The sequence below is a fragment of the Mustela lutreola genome, chromosome 7, assembly GCF_030435805.1.
Source record: "Mustela lutreola isolate mMusLut2 chromosome 7, mMusLut2.pri, whole genome shotgun sequence".
NCBI classification, from domain to species: domain Eukaryota; kingdom Metazoa; phylum Chordata; class Mammalia; order Carnivora; family Mustelidae; genus Mustela; species Mustela lutreola.
The window spans coordinates 59046970-59057795 of record NC_081296.1 but is presented as its reverse complement, the minus strand read 5'-3'; the positions used below and the strand labels follow the sequence as shown (position 1 = coordinate 59057795).

The following is a 10826-nucleotide window of genomic DNA, read 5'->3' as shown; positions in this document are numbered from 1 at the left end:
CCCCACCACCCTCACCCGACCCTCCTCCCCCCAGCAACCCTCGGTTTGTTTTGTGAGATTAAGAGTCTCTTATGGTTTGTCTCCCTCCTGATCCCATCTTGTTTCACTTATTCCTTTCTTACCCCCCAAACCCCCACGTTGCATTTCTACTTCCTCATATCAGGGAGATCATATGATAGTTGTCTTTCTCTGATTGACTGATTTTGCTAAGCATAATACCCTCTAGTTACATCCATGTCATTGCAAATGGCAAGATTTCATTTTTTGATGACTGCATAGTATTCCATTATATATATATATATATATATATATATATATATATATATATATATATACCAGATCTTCTTTATCCATCCATCTGTTGATGGACATCTAGGTTCTTTCCATAGTTTGGCTATTGTAGACATTGCTGCTATAAATATTCGGGTGCACTTGCCCCTTCAGATCACACATTGATATCTTTACGGTAAGTACCCAGTATTTAGGGTAAATACCCAGTAGTGCAATTGCTGGGTCACAGAGTATTACCATGTCATAGGATATCTATTTTCATCTTTTGAGGAACCTCCATGCTGTTTTCCAGAGTGGTTGCAGCAGCTTGCATTCCCACCAACAGTGTAGGAGGGTTCCCCTTTCTCCATATCCTCGCCAGCATCTGTCATTTCCTGACTTGTTAATTTTAGCCATTCTGACTGGTGTGAGGTGGTTTCTCATTGTGGCTTTGATTTGTATTTCTCTGATGCCAAGTGATATGGAGCATTTTTTCATGTGTCTGTTGGCCATCTGGATGTCTTCTTTGCAGAAATGTCTGTTCATGTCCTCGGCCCATTTCTTGATTGGATTATTTGTTATTTGGGTGTTGTGTTTGATAAGTTCTTTATTGATTTTGAATACTAGCCCTTTATCTTATATGTCATTTGAAAATATCTTCTAGTATGGGTCATTTTTATAATTTCTGCCTAACTGGGATCATCACTTAAAGTGGATAGTAGTTACTTAAATATAGGCTATGATGATGTGTGATATAATTGTTTCTTTAGCCATAAAGAACAACACTTATGCTTTTTATTTATGTTTTTGCTGTATTCCACCAGAATTCTACTGTGTTCCAAGAAGAGTTAATAAGCTACCTCAGCCACTGTAGTGCTTGTACTATAGACTCATGAATGAAGTTATGAATGAAAATAGTTATGAATGACAAGGATGAAATCTTTCCATGGGTTCTCTCAGTATATTCTCTTCTCAGTAAGGTAGTTAAAGTGACAGCCACTATTAACGTTTGTCATTTCAGAAATACATATGTAGGTGCACCTGGGTGGCTCAGTGTGTTAAAGCCTCTGCCTTTGGCTCAGGTCATGACCCTGGGGTCCTGGGATTGAGCCCCACATCAGACTTTCTGTCCACAGGGAGCCTGTGTCCCCCTCTCTGCCTACTTGTGACCTCTGTCAAATAAATAAAACTATTAAAAAAAAAAAGAAATACAGATGGAACCCAAACCTTTTATATGGTTTCATCTGTTAATGCATTTAATTAACAACTTGGTAACAACTTATAGTTGTTTATATTAGATCCCTTTCATGGTGGAAGAGTTGTGAGTAGTTCTTACTGTGGTAAAGATGTCTCCCAATTATGGTTTTGGTTTTGACTATCCTATGACAGTAGCTTGGCCATTAAGAGATCCAAAGATAGTAAGTCTAATGGCCTTCATAACATTGCTTAGGACAAAGAAATATCTTTACAGCCAAGAAAGTACAACAGTGGGCACATAACCAAGTGATCTACTGGTATAACAATATATGGTATGCAAAAGTGTGAAACCAATAGAACATGGGAATAGCCTTTTAAAGATGCAAATAAAGGTACAAGTAAGTATGTTTGGTGATGACACTTTGTACTTTAACATGTGATAAATACTTTTGAACCAATGGATATTATAAGGTATTGTATTCCAAAATGCATAAGTTTGGAAACCAAAGATAGTCAGTGAGAGTGGTTCCATTCACCATCACTGCCTTGGGGAATTTGACCTTTCTGGACCTATAATTTTGACCTCTTCTGGGGTAGGGTGAATGCTTCTTCTGAGGACAGAGTAAGAATTTCAGTAAACCTAAAGTTTTAGTAGTTCACTGGTCATTTTTGTTTCCTTGTGTTTGTAGATCAGCAGCAAAAAAATAAAAACAAAAAAACAAAAAAAAACAAAACAAAAAAACAAAAAAAAAAAAACAACCAAACCAAAACAACAACAAAAAAACAAACAAACAAAAACAAGCAAACAACAAAAACACAAAAACAGCAATTACTATCATGCCAGGTATAATTTAACTTTATTAATGCAAAGAAATAGAATGGTTGCCACACTTGGTGATAACTCTAAATAGGAAGTTGCAGCAATTGCAGCTTGACAAGAGCATGGTAATCATGGATTTAGCCTTCCTAGGTGGGAAGATATGGATCTAGGCAAGTGATCTAGATCAGCAGAAGTGCTGGACAAATGTGATGAAAATCTAGAATGGATCATGGAGGAAGGAGATAATGAAAATCTTCTTGGTAACATATGCATGATAGAATCCATTGGGTTGCCTGGGTGGCTCAGTGGGTTAAGCCTCTGCCTTCGGCTCAGGTCATGATCCCCGGGGCCTGGGATCGAGTCCCGCATTGGGCTCTCTGCTCAGGAGGGAGCCTGCTTCTCCTCATCTCTCTCTCTGTCTGTCTCTCTACCTATTTGTGATCTCTCTCTCTGTCAAATAAATAAATAAAATCTTAAAAAAAAAAAAAGAATCCATTAATACTCGTTTCATTAAAACTCCTGTATTTGAAGAATCAATGATGGAGTGAACTTACATGGAACATGAATACCTCTAAGCATGGGAAGATGTGGAGTGTATCAATGATTTCAATGTTGCATACATATCTCTCTGTGCTTAATATTCCTAAGAATGTATATTGTTTTATACCATAAACTGCAAAGATTTTTCTGTTTGAGGACTTTTCTTTGGATATCAAAACTGTTCAACCTACTATGTGGGGAAGTCTGAAACTGCCATGGAGTTACTACCTTAGAGCTACCCCAACACAGAAATACACAGCTTCCTTGCCTCAAGTGAAACAAATATAAGTTATAGATTATGCACATTCTCCAAGAGGGCCATAGCAGAATTACACTGCAATGTCCGTATAGTAGAATACCAGTTAATACAACCTCTTTTGGCATCCTTTCTTTTTCTGTCCCCTGTCTCCATTTCTTAACAAATGTGTTCCTGATGCCCCATCTAAATAAACTTCTGGCCCACTGAATTTGTTCCAGGGTCTTTTTTTTTTTTTTTTTTTTTAAAGATTTTATTTATTTATTTGACAGAGGGAGAGATCACGAGTAGGCAGAGAGGCAGGCAGAGGGGAAGGGATAAGTGATGCAGGGCTTGATCCCAGGACCCTGAGATCATGACCTGAGCCAAAGGCAGAGGCTTAACCCACTGAGCCACCCAGGCACCCCATGGGTCTTCTTTTAAAAAATAAGTAAAACCATGGGAGCCATACGCACGCGCGCGCACGCGCGCGCACGCGCGCACACACACAGCAATTTAATGTGATAATTTTTGATGTTTATCCATTCATCAGACCTAATTTACAGGTTGTTTTTAGATGTTATGAATAGCAGAAATGGTATTATTATATGTTATTTGAAAAATAAACAAAAATTCAAGATTAAAATGTTCTTTCTTAGATCATGCTATCCTCTGTTAGAATACTAATTCTTAGTATGATGAATTTACATTCACATGATTGGAAGTGGTTTTATACTCCAAAGGTATAGTGGTAGCAGGCTTAAAATGGTAGATGATGAATTTGTTCAGGATATGTTAAAATTGAGGTACCTAAGTAGGGGTGGGTCAGTGTGTAATGGGATGTTTAGTTTTAGGGCTCCCCCCAAAAAGTGGTCAACATAATCAGGAAAAAGATATCTTTTTGTGCAGTCTTTTTATAGCTACCTTTATGTCTTTGTTTCTTAGTGTATAGATAGCAGGATTCAAGACCAGGGTGATAGCAAAGTCCACAATGAAGAGACTTTTATCAATTGAAGGTGGAGGAGAAGGCCAGACATACCATGCATGGAGTGAAAAACAAAAAACCCACAGTGATGTGAGCTGACAAAGTAGCAAATGCCTTGGATAATTTTCCTGAAGAATGTTTCCAGACTGTGATCAAAACGAATGAATAGTATTAGCAGGAAATACGAAAAGTACTAGCAGGAAGAAGATGACCGTGCTCACGAAGCCACTGTTGGTAGTAACAATAAACTCAAACTTGGTTGCATCTGTACATGCAAGTTTTATGATCTTTGGAAAGTCATAGTAAAAGCTGTCCACTTTATTAGGCCCACAAAAAGGCAACTTTATAACAAATAAAAACTGAGACAGCATGGATCACCCCAGTTACCCATCCAGTGATTACACATGAAATACATGTTTTATAATTCATGATTTTTAGGTAGTGAAGAGGCTTACAGATTGCTGTACACCTATCAAATGCCATGGCTATGAATAACACCATCTCCACACCTCCTATGATGTGAATAAAACATATCTGTGCCATACAACCTTGGAAAGAAATTACTTTGTATTCATTTAAGAGGTCTTTGATTATCTTGGGAACTGTGTGGTAGAGGAAAGACCCACATCAATGAGGGACAGGTTGGCCAGCAGGAAATACATGGGAGAATGTAGGTGAGAATCAAAAATTACCAAAAACAAAATAAAAAGGTTTCCCAAGAGGACCCCTAAATAGAGCAACAAACATATCAAGATGAGAAAAAGTTTTTTCTCCCAAGAACAAGAAAGTGCCAGTAACACAATCTCAGTGACCACAGAGTCATTTAGTCCACACATTGACTGGTACAGGAGAGCTGACTTTCAAGTGACCCGAGAATGAAAACTTAAAAGAGTAAGTATCACTGGCAGAAATATAGATCCCCTAATTGCCTTTCTAATTAAGTTACATATAATTGACTGAGAGGAGAAAAACAAAGAATTTGGAGGAAATAAGGTTAGCAGCAAATTTACTATATAAAGGGGGATTTATGAGGGAAATATATGACTATAAATTTTGAAGATAGAAACAAAGGGGCTACTTTAATTTTCACCCCATACTTAAATATTTTTTTCCTCAAAGATTTCTAGATCATTATCTAGAATCCATGACCATTGCCCTAAGTGTTTTTTTTAATCCCACATAATATTACATAAATATCTAATTCTCTATTCTCTTACCTGAAACTTTCTTAGTCCCTTAAATTTTCCCTTCTTGTAAACCAGATGAACATAGGGGAAGGGAAGGAAAAATAAAATAAGATGAAAACAGAGAAGGAGGCAGAGCAAAGAGATTCTTAACTACAGAAAACAAACTGAGGTTTGCTGGAGGGGAAGAGGGAAAGGGGCTGGAGTAATTGGTTGATGGGCCTTAAGGAGGGCACTCGAAGTAGTGAGCACTAGGTGATGTATGCAACTGATGAATCACTAAACTCTACCTCTGAAATGAATAATATAGTATATGTTAATTAAATTGAATTTAAATAAAAAATTAAAATTTTTTTCATTCTTCACTGGGCTTATAGAGACCACCATGACAAAATTACTTTCTACATCCCATCACTCACTATATTGGGCTTTTAAGTTTAAATGGAATTCAGGTGCACAGGCTTAATATTAATACTAAGTTTATGACATGATTGTCACCATTGGTCCAAGACCACTTTTATAGTAAATTTATTAGTTAATGACAAGCTAAAAATAAAATAAAATATTGTATATCTGAGAGTAAAGAAGAGTTAATTTAATTATAAATAATTATTCTAATGATCACAAATAACAGATATGAGTCTCCTATAATTAGGGAATTGTGTTAAGTGTATTATTTTTTTCAAACCTCCTAATTACTGTATAAGATAGGTTCAGTTTTATTATCCCCACTTCACAAATGAAACTGTGTCTGAGAAAGATGAAGTGGCAAAACTAGGAGTGGTATATCTAGAGTTTTACAACTTGAGAATGTATTCTAACCAATGTTATGTGCTTTTCAAGGCTAGCACTCCCAAGTACATTCTAACCCTCCAAGGATAAAGATGCATTGATCTTTTTCCTACATCTGAAATTTTTACTTCCCTTAATGTGTTGCAAATAGCATTTCTCCTTCAAAAATCAAATCTTTCAAGGATGGGGAGGGGGTTATCCTTATTTTCCCTTTACTCTCTAAAAGCCCTTCACAGGTGAGTTTACCTTAACTTACACATTGTATTTACTGAACAAGCCAAAACAAACCACTAGTTCCAGAAAATTCTTTTAGAGAAGTTACCAGGAATTTAGTACACAATGGTCTACACATAAAAATGTCACATATAATGAACAATTTTTAGCCTTTACCTTACATACTTGTTCTCCAAATTTGGTACTGTTGATCTTGAATTGTTTTTGAAATGTCTTCTGTCATCCGTTGCTGTTATCCGTATTGGCTGCCTATCCCAAAGCATTTTCCATACAGTTTGTGATAAGAGAACACCTATCTGTTTAGGCATTTGATGGCAATTTCTGAGTTTTGGAAGAATGCAGGTTCTTATCTTAGCTCTGGAACGAAATATGATAATCTATGTACCTTGGCCATGGATTGGTATAAGAGGGGCATGTAGCTATTTTGATGAGATAAAGAACAATGCCTTTTGTGGAAGGTTTTCTTTCCCAGATTAAAATAGAAAGATTAATGTAGAGAAGTCTTTTTTTGGGGGGCTCTTTTATCCTTGCATTCAAGATTAATGCGATGCTCAAAGATGCAGCACTCATGACCTTTGAGTATCTACGTGTTAAAGAAGATATTATGAACAGATAGAAAAATAATCCTGTCTAAAAGGTCTTTGATGTCAGAAAAAGGTCTACCTTCTGATATTCTGTTGAGAAAAATAAAAACTTACTTTAAGAGACTGTAACTCAGGCAATGTTAATTTGAAGCTAGATGCATTTTTAATCTCTCTTGGTTTTTCTCCTATATTTCTAACTTCTTTTTTTTTTTTTTTAAAGATCTTATTTATTTGACAGAGAGACACAATGGGAGAGGGAACAGGAGGAGGGGGAGTGGAAGAGGGAGAAGCAGGCTTCTGTGCCACTCCAGGCAGATAGCCCAATGCAGGGCTTGATCCCAGGATCCTGGGATAATGACTTGAGCCAAAGGCAGATGCTTAACAACTGAGCCATATAGGCATCCCTATTTCTAACTTCTTTTTTGTATATTTCACTGATGCATGGATTCTCTCTCCCACCCCTACCAGCCAGATTATGAAAGGTTTCCCTATCTATAGCTCTATTCCTGGACTCTAGCATAATAAACCCAAGACTTTACTGTAGTACATAAAGGGACATCCCTCAAACACTTCAAAGTTAAAATGTGCAAGGGTGAACTCATGATTTCATCCTCTTTTTAATGCTTTAGGAAATATCATGAGTGTTCTCTCTGATGCTTAATCCAGGAGTCTTTGAGACACCATTTATCCTCTCTCGTTTCTTATACCAGAAGGAAAATTACACTTCCTGAATAGTTCTGTTTTGTTTCTTCCTCTTCATTTCCACTGTCAGTTTTATTTCAGGTCTATTTTTTTTTTCTAATTAATAACGATAAAGGCTTCTGAATGATCTCTCTGCCTTCAATATTACCTACGTTTCATACTTTCTACACTCTGCTTTGAGATTTGTCTATCTAAAGATCAAATATGGTGTTATACACAACTAATGAATCCTTGAATACTACATCAAAAACTAATGATGACTATATGTTGGCTAATTAAATATATTAAATAAAGATCAAATATGGTCATGTAATTCTCCTATTTCATTTTCTGGTTCTATCATTGTGGATATGTTAAAATCTAGTAGCATATCACATCAAGCTCTTTATACACTTGATCTTAACCAAAAGGCCGAGAAGTGATAAACTGAATGTGTTACTCTCTGTTTTCACACTTCTCTGCTCTTGCATATACTGTCATCTCTGTTATTCCCGGTCATTACAAAGAGGAAACATATTTGCTTAAAAAGCCTGATGGACTTGGTTGCCATTCTAGATCTGCCACATATGATCTATATAGACTAGTATATACTAGCCAATTATGCTGATGGTTATTTATTTGTCTATAAATTGAGAGGTGTCTAACTTACATCTCCAGATTTAAAAAAAATATTTAATTTTATTTTTTTCAGTGTTCCAAAATTCATTCTTTATGCACCACATCCAGTGCTCCATGCAATACAGGCCCTCCATAATACCCACCACCAGGCTCACCCAAACCCCCCTCCAGAACCTCCAGCTTGTTTCTCAGTCTGAAAAACATCTCCAGATCTTTTGAAGATTTGCGAGTACATGGGTAAAACTATCTGGTAGAAATGTTAATTCCACTTTCCTTTATCCTTCAAAACTGAGATTAAATACAAGCTACTCTGGAGTATTCATTTATAACCCTAAGCAGAGTAGTATCTCTGAACTACTGTTATATCTTGTACCTTTTTAAAAATAAAATATATAATAATATCTTTATAATATAACATATTATATTATAATTTATTTGAGAAAAAGGGATTTTAGCCAATTTGTATACCCCAGTAGTTAGCACAATTTCTGGCACAAGGTAGGCATTATCAAATGATAGTCTTCATTGACATTCAAGAAGACATGGTAGGCAAAATCAGGGCATAGAAGCTATTGTAAGATATTTGGTGGAGAATAAATCTTCATCAAATGACTTTGAGGTTTGAACTCATCAGCACCGGCTTGCTGATGGAGAATGGAAACCAATCTCCATCAGCAACCTCCTTGTCATGACATCATTCTCACAGAGTGACCTCAGCACCTCACAGTCACGATTCGATCCTAAATCTAATGCAGTAAAACTGGAAAAAGTACAAACTTTCCTCTTTATTTTTTGCCTCAGACAAAATGTGTATAGTCATTACAGAGTATCTGGAACTGTCCTCAAATTATAGTAAAATAATAAAGCATCCTAAAGACATATTGCTAAACTGAAAACATCACTGGATATTTGGGGAAAATTCAGTAATTTGAAAGAGCAGTATACTTTTTAAGCTTAAGCCTCCAATGGAAAGCTGTTTGGTACATGAAGCAGGAAGAGAACTTTTAAACACACTTGAGTCTATGTTCAGAAGAGTTTTTGAACACATGACATAGATTAGCACTTCAGATAAACTAAACTGAAAAAGTAATTTGTTAAGTTAAAAAAAAAGATTTTAAAATAACATACAATGTAAATGTATGTATAGAAATATTTAGGCTTCATACTATCTTTAGTTTGTGGTTTTTTAAGTGATTTTATTTTTTCCTAAATATGAACTCTTATTTTCTATATTTTATAAGTAACATTTTAAGAGAGAATTTGAAATTAGTTGGGAGAAGGGGGGTGGGATTATGGACATTGGGGAGGGTATGTGCTTTGGTGAGTGCTGTGAAGTGTGTAAACCTGGCGATTCACAGACCTGTACCCTTGGGGATAAAAATATATGTTTATAAAAAAAATTAAAAATTAAAAAATAATAATAATAAAATAATTTTTTTCTCTTTTTTAAAAATTTATATTTTACTTTTTATAAAAAAATAAAAAATTAAAAAAATAATAATAATAAAATAAATTTTTTTCTCTTTTTCTTAAATTTATTTTTTATTTTTTATAAACATATATTTTTATCCCCAGGGGTACAGGTCTGTGAATCGCCAGGTTTACACACTTCACAGCACTCACCAAAGCACATACCATCCCCAATGTCCATAATCCCACCTGCTTCTCCCAAACCCCCTCCCCCCAGCAACCCTCAGTTTGTTTTGTGAGATTAAGAGTCACTTATGGTTTGTCTCCCTCCCAATCCCATCTTGTTTCATTTATTCTTCTCGTACCCACTTAAGCCCCCATGTTGCATCACCACTTCCTCATATCAGGGAGATCATATGATAGTTGTCTTTCTCTGTTTGACTTATTTCCCTAAGCATGATATGCTCTAGTTCCATCCATGTTGTCGCAAATGGCAAGATTTCATTTCTTTTGATGGCTGCATAGTATTCCATTGTGTATATATACCACATCTTCTTGATCCATTCATCTGATGATGGACATCTAGGTTCTTTCCATAGTTTGGCTGTTGTGGACATTGCTGCTATAAACATTCGGGTGCACGTGCCCCTTTGGATCACTATGTTTGTATCTTTAGGGTAAATACCCAATAGTGCAATTGTTGGGTCATAGGGCAGTTCTATTTTCAACATTTTGAGGACCCTCCATGCTGTTTTCGAGAGTGGCTGCACCAGCTTGCATTCCCACCAACAGTGTAGGAGGGTTCCCCTTTCTCCGCATCCTCACCAGCATCTGTCATTTCCTGACTTGTTGATTTTAGCCATTCTGACTGGTGTGAGGTGATATCTCATTGTGGTTTTGATTTGTATTTCCCTGATGCTGAGTGATATGGAGCACTTTTTCATGTGTCTGTTGGCCATCTGGATGTCTTCTTTGCAGAAATGTCTGTTCATGTCCTCTGCCCATTTCTTGATTGGATTATTTGTTCTTTGGGTGTTGAGTTTGCTAAGTTCTTTATAGATTCTGGACACTAGTCCTTTATCTGATATGTCGTTTGCAAATATCTTCTCCCATTCTGTCAGTTGTCTTTTGATTTTTGTTAACTGTTTCCTTTGCTGTGCAAAAGCTTTTGATCTTGATGAAATCCCAATAGTTCATTTTTGCCCTTGCTTCCCTTGCCTTTGGCATTGTTCCTAGGAAGATGTTGCTGCAGCTG

At 36.2% G+C, this 10826-nt stretch overlaps 1 pseudogene; it reads right to left on the bottom strand.

The window, feature by feature from the left end:
- Positions 1–3944: 3944 nt before the first annotated feature.
- LOC131835278 (olfactory receptor 4F15-like) lies at positions 3945–4883 on the bottom strand (annotated as a pseudogene).
- Positions 4884–10826: the final 5943 nt, after the last annotated feature.